Raw genomic sequence first — 13,680 nt, 5'->3', positions numbered from 1 at the left:
AATTAGATTTAATTTTAAGCATAGGATTTTTTTTATGAACTACTGTCATTATTGAACCTACCGCTTTTCATTCATCAAGGATCAGATTTTAACAGAGGTATCATACATTTTACAAAATTATGTATTTAAGTGAACGCTTTTTCTCCTCTCAAGTTTTTACTGTATGCCCTTACCTCTGTATTTTTCTTGTGAGGATGCTGGGTCAGTTCCAACTGTAATGTATTACTTCTTGCTCCATCAAGTTAATTTATAGTACAGGTTCAGGGAAACAGTCTCATTTCAAGGGAGACTGTAGATGTACCTCTGCTGACAGAATTTTATCCATAAATTTAGATACAAAATCTCTCAGGAAACATTGCCTATTAGTGGACTAATTTCAGCCTAATAGTGTACTCTTTATGCTGATTGCATTGGTCTCTGTTCTGAGAAAATACACTTCCTTATTCCAGTATTTTTTCCCTAAAAATCTTATGAACTAAAAATCAGTGTGGCAAAATACTTGTTTCTACTTTTTTATTTGGCAGAAATGATACTAGCAAATGATTTGCCATCCAAGGCCTGGACAGAATTTGAAAATGACTTAAGATTTTCCCCTGCAGAAACTTAATTCTCTCTATTATTATCAGCATTTCTGCTGCACACAGAGCCCCTCTTAAACTTCACTGGGGATAGTTTCCATGGGAACCAGAGAATGAGAACTGATGAGACTTGAAACAGTCAAATAATAATCTTGCTTTTTACCAGTGGGCAAAGATTTACTTCTCCAGTGTTTAATGGAAAGCACTAGAGCTTATTATGTTTTGAAGGAGAAAAAAAAAAAAAGATATCTGGAAGGAGGCCAAGTCTGCTTTGTTTACCTGTAGGGTTTATACTAGCTGTATTAAAAGGGAAACCCACTATATTCTCCTGTGCTTTTAGACTTCCTGAATGGTAGAAGGGGAAACTCTCTGTTAAATGCAAACATTCACAGTCCAGGGAAGATGAGGAGGGAGCAGTGGTCACTATGAGGTGTGCTGATTACACGTGTGGCAGAGGTACAGAGCCACCTTATGAATGCAACATTTTAGAGGCTGTTGAATGATCCTGCAGAGAACAGTCCTAGGGACAGCTTTGCATGTGCTAGCGTTGACTTGGCCCCAGAAGTGAACTGTCCAGGTTTTTGCCCAATGTTGAGTGCACCTTACTGTGATTATTAGCTACAGTGAGGGTATCCTGATTGCATGGGAGGGAGCTGTCTCCCTCAAGAGTTGTATTAGGTAATAAATAAAGTCACACTGAAGTCCAATGGGATACTCTACTAAACTGGACATTATTTGGTTGCCATCTTCATAGTCATTTGGGTTATTTTTCTGAAATACTGAGAATACCCATGAAGAATCACAGAGATTGAAACACTGTGTTTCATTCTTGTAAAGTACAGAAAGGATAGAGCAATGTCTGCCCTTTTTAAGGTCTGTGATATCTTTTGTAAAAGATGACCTCCAAAAGGAGAAGAAAGCAGGTTCCACCAATCTTGCAGCAAAGTTCCAGTTCTCTGTAAATGCCAATACACAGAAAAGACCAGAAATGTATTCCTTACAGAGACTTACTTGAGCAATACCTTGTAGTTTTAATGTAGGACAACTCAAACTTGAATTATAGAAGGGTAAATGGCAAGATATGTTTTAAAAATAAATATATTTTCTATTTAACTCATTTTTGTATTCTTTACCCTCATGTGATTTTTCCAGTATTTTTGAGCTTAAGTATTTAGTACATATCTCTATGTAATGATTTTGTTCTCTAATTCATAAACATAAAAGGGGAAGAAAGAAAAGTGCATACATAGAGCATTATTACAGTGTTTGGAGAAACTTTTTTAATTATTTTTTTGCAATTAGTTGAAATAATAGATTCTGAGGGAGAATAGCTATTGTTATTTCTGCATTGTATAATGTATCAAGCATAGATGTGATTAACGATTTAATCCAGTGATTGAATAAAGAAATCCCATTTCTGTCTCTTACCAGTAATTAGTATGTTATAAACACTGAAGGCAATTACTGTATTTAAAAATCAGGACTCAAATTTTAAAATATTTTTTCTTAGCTTGTAGATGAGGTTAAAATACAATGAGATGATTGCATTAAAAAACTGTAGAAAGGATTTTTCTGCATTAAAGAAGTATTTTGGTGGGTTTATGAGATAAAAGCCCAGTTGCATTACTAACGGTATCAAAGAATACCTAATACAGGAGGAGGATTGGTTTGCAGATGAAGCACAGTAAGGGAATACATGGGATTGGTGAACTGGTACACACTGTCTTTGGGTCACTTTATTTGGGCACCCTTAGCCATGCGTGCACAGAGAGACCCTGCAGGCAGGAGGTGTGCAGTTTAATAGTGTAAAGTAGTGCCCATTTTGTTCCTGAATTCTAGTATTAGATTTTCTACTGTATGTTTTAAAATGTCTTCATGTTAAATTACTGCCCTGTACAGGTCTGGTGACCAAAGGTAAACACAAGTGAAGAATATTTCTGTGTTTTTAATGCCTAAAAGACTTAATTCACTTCTTATTGTTTGACTGAGACAGGTGTCTTAAATTTGCTAGTAGCCCTATGTAGTATGTCTGCCTCGATTTCCAGGAGCAAAGAGCATCAGCAAAATTCTTCATCCCTGTGACCAGCTGACCTAACTGAAGTTATGCTGAGAAAGAGACTGCTCCTGCTTTTTCCAACACTGTAGAACAGGCTCGTTGTGGATGTGGAGTATAATGAGCCATCAAATGTTAATATTGGTAGGTTGCTTAACACTGTGTTCCCTACTGTTCTCTGAGCTAGATCCCTAATTGTTGACCACGGACTCTAGGCAAGATGACTATTAGAGGGGAAACTGAAGACTGCTACCACTGATAATTCATAAATCTCAAGAACTTTTGGAGAAGAAGGCATCAGGGATGCTGCTTATCTTGAAAGTCTGGGTGGTGCAGTGAAAAAGAATGTAATAACAATCGTGTAAGAACAGCAGAAATGGTGGTGGTTCCTAAACATCTAATAGGAGACAGTGGAACAAAGGACAGGGCTGATACAACTGCCATTTCATCACAGCATGCCCAAATCAAGCAGCATCGTTTCCTGGGAGATCGAACAATGCTGCGTGCTTATTAATCACGAGAGAACCTTTCTGCTGTTCTCACAAGTCCTCCAAAACCTGTCTAACTCAAGTGGGCGAGGATCAGCCCACCCATGACAAACTGCTGCAGCTTTATCCTACATACTGTATATTATCAAAAATGTTATGTCTGCTCTGAACAAAATGTCCAAGTGTGATAAATGTGGGCAATGCTCCAAGAAAGTGGGCTTGTCTTCATGAGAAAATTGTACTTAAAATCAAACCTTAAGTTGGTTATTCATTTTAATTAGACTAATCTACAGACCTGCATGAGACATTAATTTTTTTTGTAAATGTTGCTGTCATGCTCACTGAAATAAATATTTTGTGCAGATTAGTGTGCTGCTAACTAAGTTGGTCTGGAATCACATCTGAAATTTACAGTGACTTTCTCTAGTAGCTATGGTTATATGATGTGGTCTTTTTTACACTGGACCCTTAGTTCCCACTGTTTATTGTACAAATGTAGGTCCTTTAGGAAGGCTTTCACTGAAGCAGCAAGTAACTTTTCCCCCCAAAGAGAGCCTATATTTCTGCTAGGTTAGAGAAGGACCCGTGTAGTCCTGGCTGCTGAATGTACAGCCACACTCTTCGCAAACTGCATGTGGTGTTGGATACTGGAATTCATCTTGTTTTGATACAGTACAAGTCAGAGTTAACAATACAGCTCTCTATTGCTGACAATCTTGGTAGAACAATACTAATAGAAAATTCATTCTTTTGTAAGGTGTACTATCCCAGTGGAAGGAAAACCTATCAGATACACATTTTTTTTCTTACCTATACAAGGAAGGAATGTTTTCTCAGTAAGTGAACTGTGATCTAGAATTCTTTGAAGAAATACAAGCATTGACTAATTTAGGATCACTAAAAATCTATTTACTGTGTGCTTACTTTCTGATATCATGCTTGATTCAGTCATCTTTGTTTTACTGTGTTTTAGTGTTTGAACTTCATTATGAGATGAAAAGCTTGAAGGAGATTTAAAATATAAAGTAGGTTAGAAAATGTACAGCATGTTGCAAGAGTAGTTTAAAACAAGCTTGTTACTGTGACATTCATGTCTAACATCAGTATGCTTGGGCAAGTTTTTGTCTGCAACAATAACAGTAGTCATTTTAAATTGAAAAAATAAAATAAATCTGATTTACAACGAAAGGTAGAAGCATGAAAGTAGAATTATTTTAATGACACAGCCAAACAGGTATGCCTGCAAAGTCTTGCATACTTATTTATGTAGTCCTGAGTAAACCAATAATATTTTAATTGTTTATTTAAAAGATGCAATGTATGTTTTATGTTGCCTCTTCCAGTTATGCATGCCAAATTTATTTTACCTCACAGAAACCTTTGAGGTGACTATTCAAGATTCTGGCAAGAAGTAACTTAATGACCACTAAGTAGTCCTTTACACAAGAAGCCTCTATTTCTGGAAGTTGTTAAATCTATGAAATGTAAACCTGAAAGTGTATGTGAATAAGGTTAGGTAAGAGGGGAAAAGAGTAGACAGTGTTGAAATAGTTTGGCTTCAGCTTTTACAATGGTGGGAAGCAGCTCAAAAATTACAGCAGGCTATCATTATTCTAGCTACTGCTTGAACTGTTGCATTCCTTTTTTGTATCTTAGGTAGACATTACAATGTGTATGACATATACCAGGATTATTTTTACTACATAAGCATCATACTGTTTCTATCTGAAAAAAATATCAGGTCCTCCCTTTACCATACCACTTCTTGAGTTAAACTTACTGAAGTCTCTTTTCTTAAGGAAATGGCTGCTAGAACAGAGATTCTAGAGCAACTGGATTTGTTCAGGACCAGTTCTTCACTGTGAGGGTGGTGAGGCACTGGCACATGTTACCCAGAGAAGCTGTGGCTGCCCGCTCCCTGGGAGTGTTCCAGGCCAGGTTGGACGGGGCTTTGAGCAACTTGATCCAGTGGAAGGTGTCCCTGCCCATGGCAGAGGGTTTGGAACTAGACGATCTTTAAGGTCCCTTCCAACCCAAACCATTCTATGTTTCCATAAGTAAAAGCAGCACCTCAGAAACAACTGTGATTTGGTACATCGGAAGTATAACCCTACACAGGACTGATCTGTTCCTGATTTCATGGAAATTAAACGCTGTCTTCTGTTCAGTTTTTGTAGCAGAGTATTTAGGCTCACAGGAACTCAGCAGATGCCCTGGTGATATGCTAGTTAAGCTGTTGGAGGGTGACTCGAGCAATGCTGACTTAGGCTAAAAGAGGATCTAGTCTAATAAGTGGGGTTACATTTTTGTCCTTGGTAACATGGCTGTGATTTACACATTAGTCTGCCAGGGATTTATACTGTGCTCTTTTCAAGGGGCAAAATATTCCCACAAGCACTCCCACATAAGCTCGAGGAAGACCGAGTGAATCCATGACCGTGTTTTGGGAGACTGGTACCACTATGTGTCAAGCCTCCTTGACCTCTTAAAACAAAGGCACCAGGGAAAAATGCTCTGCTTGCTTCCCTTCCTTGTCTGCTTTTCCCTCAGTGGCCCTATGTACCTAACCCTTGTCTGTGTGCATGGGTAAAGAGAAGAGAACAATACTGGGAGCTCTGCTCCCCCTTGTACGGGCAAGCAAAGCTATAGGCTCTCTAGGCGAGGGGCACGGAGATGACCTCCTCCTTGTTTTCTCTGTATAAACATGGCATCCCAATGTGGGAGGTGCAGAAGCTTTTCTCATGCTGTTCTCTGCTCTGTAACCATGTAGAGCAAGACCACTGCATGTGCGGCAGGATAAGATTATGCCACAGGAGGTGCTTAGTAGTTAGCTTTCCCCTGTGGGTTTACTATGAGCTGTGATTAGCTCAACTAAGCAGTAGCAGGGAAAAAGAATTCCTACACCTGCCTACTGTGAAGAAGGTTATATTTTTTTTTTTTTTCCTTGAGGTTTTTTTCTGCCACTCTACTGTCGCTCTCTACATGGGCACAGCCCTCCAGCAAAACTCGTGATTTTGGTCTGCATCCTTTTCCACTCAGTAAATTTGAAAAGATTTAAAAATTCATGTAGGAATCTGGTGTGGATTTCACTGGATTTGCACAGGCTTGGTTAAGCAAAGAAATAAGCACATAAAAATTAGAACCATCTCAGTAATTTCCTACTGCTTGCAATTGGTTAAATATACAAAATCAGCTTTCAGAGTGCACATAGAAATAATTGTGGCATAGCCCAATATTTAAGACCTGCTTTTTTAGAAAGTACTGGCTTCCATCACCTTGTTACTTTATACACTTAATTTTGCACAGGTTTGAAATAACAGAATCAATTACATCTAAATAAGGTATGTAAAATAAATAAATAAATACAGATCAAATTCCCTTCTCCAAAAGCAACATGGAATAAGCAGTAGTGCATAAGACGTGAACAGTTTTCTAATTAATTCGAATCTCTACTTTTAGAACATTTTAAGGCAGTATAATCTGCAACAATTACTTTAAAAACCGTCTGTTTTGTGATGTTATGGTCTGCTCTCAAAAGGCAAAAAAGTTAAACAAACATTCTCTTAATCATGCCCAAGATTAGCACACTAATTTTAAAAAAATCTAATTCTCCTCTGCAGCATCTATTTTTCTTCTCCAATTTTGAGCCTTCCATGAAGAACACAGAGTGTTCTGTATGTGTCCTCTTTAAAATCTCTTGTGTTACAGATGAATCAGTTAGTGAAGAATTCATGACTCATTCCTACAAAAAAATTTCTTGAACTTCCCCACCTATGTGGCCTGAGGATCATACCCCTGCTGGCTTATCTCGTAGCAAACATTCTCATTTCTTTAGCAAGAAGTTCTTCATTTTCTCTTTGATATTGCATCCATGAGGACCTTGTTACTGACTTATTGCTGAAATGGAAGACATGATCAAACTCAAGATTTCTATCATTACAGTGTCTGACTACAAGGATGGCTGGTATGTATTATGCGTAATCATATAGCCTGTGGCACACGTATTACAGGTAGTTTTAACCTGAGAAATAGTATGTATCTCAGTAATAGTATTAATTGCAAATGGTTGAATATTTGATTTCAAGTTTATGTTTTTCAAGCTCACTACAAATGGAATGGAGAAGGCAAAAAGTTAAACAAGGCTACATGGTCAGTGATTTCCGTTCAGTGCAGAATTAAATGGTTTATATCTACCAACACAGTTTGAGTGAGAAGGAGAGAGAATGAAGGTGGGAGGAAGGTTGATCTTCTCAAAGTGCAATGCATCAGGAGTCATTCCTTGCAATAAGATGCTTTGATAGAGCAAAGGTTTTAATGAAAGAAGGAAATAAAAGATAAAGGCCTCAATCGTGAGATTCTGAATCCCTGAAATTCCTGCTAGTAGTGGTTGCCAGACTGCAGACTACAAGGGCAGAAGGGGCAAGTGCCATGTATGTATGTTGTGCAAAACAGCCTAAACCTTTTTATGCTCAAACTAAACAATTTTTATAAAACATATCTGAATGAACAGATGCGTAGAAATTAAGGTGGGGTGGGGTGAGGAGCGGGATTAATTTCACTTAGAGATCCTGAAGTGACTTGTCCAGCTTGTCTTTTGTTCATAATATTTTTTTCTCTTTTTGCTTCCTAGTAACATGAGATGCACACTGTCCTTTGAAGGATGCTTAACTTACTATTTTGTACTACTACTGAACATCAGTTTTATTCAGCATATTAAAAGAAATGTCTAAGTGGTAATACATGCATTTGTATTTCCTTAAAATACCTTCTACTTGTTCTGCGTTGCAGTCCCCACTATTCAACATTTTTTCCAATTTTTTTGTTGTGTTGCCAACAGATATTTCTGCTGTCTTTTTAGTGAGTTCACTATTATAGCATCTCTTAATGCAAGCTTCAGAAAATCTATTTACAAGAAAAATACTGTCTTTGGGGCATTTAAGTGCAATTAGGAAATTTTCTGGGCAGCAGTCAGAAACCCTGTCTAAAAATAAGTTAAGCCTTATGCATTTATTGTCCATATTTCTGCCTTTACTGTATAGGTTCAGAGTTCTAAACTTAACTTTCAAACAATCCAGTGCACTCTGCAGTTTGGGAGGTTTACAGAAATTTCCTTTTCTAGTGAGCAGGATGGCTCAGTATAGTCAGACAGACGTTCCCCACTCTGTTTACCTGTCCACAATGTTACTGAAGTTCCCATAATTTTTAAACATAATGAATTAAAGGAAACTGTAGAATAATTTGACAACCCAATAATCTTTGTCCTGATAAAAACCAGAATTTGATGCCTTGGTACAATGTAAATTTACAGTAGTTAAGACGGCAGAATTTAATTGAATTCAGTGTTTTCTCTTTGCAATGGAAAAGATTTTGCCATGATTTTTATCTTGTAAGTTGTCTCAGTTTCCCTTTTAAACTTAAAAAGTTAATACACCAGGTCAACCTGGTGTGCCTTGCGTTCTGACATTTGGATGGTTTTTATATTGAGAAGTCGTGAAAAGATCTTTGTTAACAAATTATCCATCCATGATAATGTCACCATCTGCTGTCCGGGCAGGAGGGAGATCAATGAAAACCAGAAAAAGCAAAATCATAAACTCCCTTACTTGGTGCAGACTCCCTCCAGCAATCCACAAATCTTATTCAGGCATCTGGCAGGGACTTGGCAGCTTTGCAGTTGTGGGAAGTGAAAAATGTTCGTAGTTAAACTTATGCCTAGCATTCTTTAATTTTTTACAAAGATAGTAAAGTAGTAATGTGGTACCCATTTGCAGGCATGCGTCTATGTATAGCTTTAGATGGCCCCTCTAAAGCACTTAGAAACTGCTTAGAACATCATGCATGGGCGAACTGTAGTGCTAGTGAGTTTAGGTTTGGTCTAAACTCCCACTCTCTCAGCTGTTTCTGAAGACTTGGTGCACTGTGTTCTTTTTCCTTCTCTGAATGGCACTGAGCATTACTAGTAGTAGCACCATGAGTTACTACTACCTCACACTATTAAATATGCATTTACTTTTTCCTTGCAGTGAAATAACTGAAGAATTTCTTTACCAGATGAGATTAGTCTCTTCACTGCCTATATATGCTCTTGTAGAGCAGTTGTGCAAAGCTGGTTGAGTAGGCTCTCAAATACAATACAAAATGCTTTTTTCTCCTCCCCGTCTCCCACTTGTTACTTGTCTGTGGGGGTTTGCCTTTAGTCCTCTGTGCAATACAGGAGGAACACTGCTGTGCAAGCTAGTCACTCCCTTGTTGCTCTGCCTGAGTTGCGTCCTTTTTCTTTTTTAAAAACTTCTTTCCCTTTTCCAATTATGAAACAAGCTGGAGCTCCTGAAGGTCAAATCAGAACTGCTGACCTACAGCTGGGATTTTGGGGGACTGATTAGATGGCATCTCTACCATACAGCCTACCCCAACTGGAGCAGGTAATTTGGTGCCTGATAGGAAAGTAAGACACCAGAGAAGATATCTGTGTTCTAGACAGAGCTTTTTCTTTTTATTGGAATCTACATAATATCAAGACACTTACCAGCTAGTACACAATGCATTCCAATATTTTATTGTTCATGTGCCATTGCTTGCTAGCCTGGTTTTCATCATCATCATAGTCAAGACATTGGTGGGACTCTTGAAGCTGCCTGTATAATGGCATGGACACATGCCAGCTTCCTTATCTTCTTTTGTTTCAGTCATTTTATTCCCTATCTGAAAATTCCACTACATCCAAAACAGATATATAAATAAAAAGGGTCAAGTTCTTTTGCTCCTCGTGCACTTCTTACAACTTCCCTCTCTTCAGCTCTGACAGGCTGTTGGCAGTTTTGTACCCATCTGGATTTCCTTTCTGCCTCCACCTCCTCACCATCTACTCCTAAATGCTGTTTTCTCTTTCATGCAGCACAGCATGAAACTAATGCAGACTGCTGGGTAGTAGTTCTAAACTACTAAACTTAGTCCCCCGTAATCTCACTTCCCTTCCTTCAGCCTTCAGTCCAGCCCTCTCTTCCCACTTCTTTACAGCCATTTTTCTTAGATGATGAGATAATGCTTGGAAGAGAGGTCAGTCATTTGTAAAAGGCGTATTACATATAGCGATGCCAACACAATACAGGGGAAGAACGATTTATATGACCTCATTACAAAGAATTTTACCATAACTGTTCAGTTTTTGCAAAGCACTTGGTAAAACGATTAAAATTCTGCATCGTGTTTCTTCTTGGTTCTGCATCCCTTCCAATTCACTTCTTGTAGACTCTTGATTTTGGTATGTTTGCTTCTAATTAGGCTTTCAGGCAGCCTGCTTGCAGTACCTGCTTTTGCTGCCCACACACTAGAACATACAAGTATTTTGGTCCAAGTCCTACCATCAGCTAATTTACTAAGTGATGTTGTTATTGTGCTAACATGTACATGACTGAGTGAATGGAAGTGGCCACCCTTAGCAGGGGACACTTGGATAATCAGTGGTCCTCTCAGACCTGAGTGCCATCACATACATGCTGGAGCTCTTCAGTCTCTGTCGTTTCACAGTAAAGTTCCAAATAACTAGATCAGACATACCTTGTTTGGTGAAAATGGGTGGGTGGGTTTTGTGCAAATACAACTTTATTTGATAGCAGGAGTCCTGTTTGCTTCTGGTTTAGACGGAAACTTCACCCGAAGAACCGAAGATCCATTGCCCAAACCCACTGCGCAGGCCTATTCCAACACTTGCTGATACAAGTTACAGCTTCTCAAGTTCTTCTAAAGATGGGTCACTTCCTTTCTGAGAGAGCGTGCATCTGCTTTGTTATTACCAGAAATATGTATTGCATCAGAGTAATTGTAAGTAATGCAGATTTCCAGAATGCAACCATTTTCTTGAAGGACAAGAAGTGGAGCTTACAAATAATGGAAGTTTTCATTTTCCAGATCTCTTGTGTTCCTGCTTGCTTGCACCTACTCAGCATGTCAACTGAATTTTTATTAAGGAAGCAAAGTCCTTTTGTTGTTGGTCTCACATCTGGATTTAGCCACTGACTTAACAGTGAAATGACAAGAGGTTCTCCTTGTCTAACAATGCACCTTTCCCTTTGTAATTACAGAGCTACTGGAACATAACTCTTCAGAGCAATAAAGCAACCTAGTATTTTTTTCCACTCTAAATTCTCTCTCAGAGGCATTGAAATCCATCTGCCACAAGAGGCATTGCCGCTCTCATCCGATAGGGAGAGCCAAAGAGCTTCTCTTCACTGACCTTGAAGGTCGGATTTTCATCTTTTTTTTTTTATATATTGCACACCTGAAAGTTTAATATTGGACCTGTTGTTCGGCATGTAGAGTTGTGATCTTTCTCTTCTCAGTTTTCCTTGTGGTTTGCTGGTTTTACTTGTGCAAAGTTGGCTAGCTTATAGCAGCTATTCGTGGGTAATTTTGTCTTGGGCAATGGCCTAGATCCTTCAAAAGCTTGTCTCTAATGCTTCATGCAATTGCTTGTTCTGTTTTAAGCGAATATTGATGTAATTCTATTCCTCTATAATTCTCTACTTGTTACTGTGAGTGTTCCTCCTCTTTCTTAAAGATGTAGTTGTAAATTTGTGGACTTTGATTAATTACTATGTTTTGTGTTTCAACATGACGGCAGTGTTCTCATTTTTCTTTTTAATTGTGTGATGAAGTCGTCACCCTTCTTGACTTGTATTTATTTTTACACAAGTTCTTTATTGTTAGCACAGAACTCTTATTAATAGACATCTCTGACTGGTAACTTGTATTTCTGCAGTGGCTGCAGCACAGTGTTACGGTTTCTATGCTTTGGCAAAGAGCACAGCTTTTCCAAAATAATTAAGTATTTTTAGCTGGCCTGCATTCATTATATGATGCCATGTAGAACACAGTAATTAAGTATTTAATGCTCTTATGCACTGAATTAAACTGACTACCAAATCTAGCTTTAAGAGAGAGTTTTCACTGAGGGGCAGTACCTGTAAGGTAGGGGGAAATGTAATCAAAGTATGCAGCAGGTAACCAAGGTGTGGGAAACTATGTTTGGTTCTGCATTCTGCAAGTGATGGATTACTGTTTTGAGCTAAACAGCTGTTTTCTAATTTGTATTTATTTTAATTACTATATATTTTTAAAGTAAAAGGAGAAACAAATTCCACTAATGCAACTGTAACCAGCCCACATTCATGTTACCAGAGGGCTTGGGACACAGGCTACTACCATGTGAGCTCAAATAGAAGCATATGCATCAGCTTCAGGGTGGAGCAATCCAGACAAATATTTTTCCCACTTGCCAATGGATTGCACACTGCAAGGCAGCAGTAGTGTGCTGTATTTTGTGAACTCTGGTCTCTGTTTCTCTCTCCGAGAAATAATCTGTTGCTGTTTCCAGAATGGGAGGGGAGTACAGGCTCCAAAGTGCCACTGAATTCGAACAGTCAGTTGGAAAAGGTGAAAGCTGAGCTTTCTGTCTTTTCTTCATGGCACAAAACATTACCTGAGTTGGCAAGGTAATGATTACTGAACTTGGTAATCAGATTTGCTTGTGTGTTACATACTGCCAGTATTGAGTACACTCGTAAGCTCTGAGCATCAGGTATACTTTTCTCTCTTCCCTCAGTTTTCCTCTGGCTCACTAAGTATTCTTTAAGAATAATAGTGGCTATTTACTGCACAAAATATACTCTCAGATAATTCTTTTGCACAGACTGGCAAACCCCATTATTTTCTGTATTCTAGATTCTGACTGTCAAGAAAGACTTTCTTTTCAATAGAAAATGAATTTTGTTATAATAAGAAAGTATTTCCATTAAGAAATAATACTAATTGTTAAATTATTATGAGACTCCCAATTATCTCTTATTTCTGTGTTAGATGATCAATTGTGACATCTATGAACAGTATAACTTCGCTATTTACATTGTTAACAAAGAATACATCAGGTGCAAATTTTGGCTTTTCTGGTTTGGAATAGTTGAAATAGTAGAATTTCCAAGTCTGAATCTTTCTCACTGATGTTGGCGAGTTTTCTATACCATGTATCTACATACAATACTTATCTGATGAATCAAGGTTTGTGACAGGCACCATTCACCTTGGAGCATCTTACTAATTTTTTCAACTAATCTGGTTTCTGGAATGTTTCCTAATAATGTCCCCACCTGCACATCTTAACATGAAATATGAGGTTTGCCAGGGTTTGGTTCTTAGTGAATTCCTAACAGACTAAACATTTAGTCTTTTCCTTTCCTGTGAGACCATATATTTCCTGCAACTAGCTGGCATCATTCTAGCCAGGGTGGTAACTAATAGTTGTCTGTGTTGTGATATAAGTTCAGGGTTTCGTGTTGAGGGCCCAAGAGAGAAAACTGTGTGAAATACAGCTCTGTGGACCATTCTTACGATTTCTAGATTTTAATATAGGCAAACCCAGTATTTCAATGTAAGTAGTTGCATGTAGTACATAATTCATATCTTTCCTTTTTGAAAATTCCATTTTATTCTAGCCATAACTGTGCATTTCTCGAAGAACTTAAAAGCAGAATGTTTAAGAATGGATGTGATAGTCCCCTCACTATAA

Source organism: Tyto alba, unplaced genomic scaffold (assembly GCF_018691265.1).
Source record: "Tyto alba isolate M040663 unplaced genomic scaffold, T.alba_DEE_v4.0 Super-Scaffold_38, whole genome shotgun sequence".
Lineage (NCBI taxonomy): Eukaryota > Metazoa > Chordata > Aves > Strigiformes > Tytonidae > Tyto > Tyto alba.
This window is presented reverse-complemented; position numbering follows the sequence as displayed.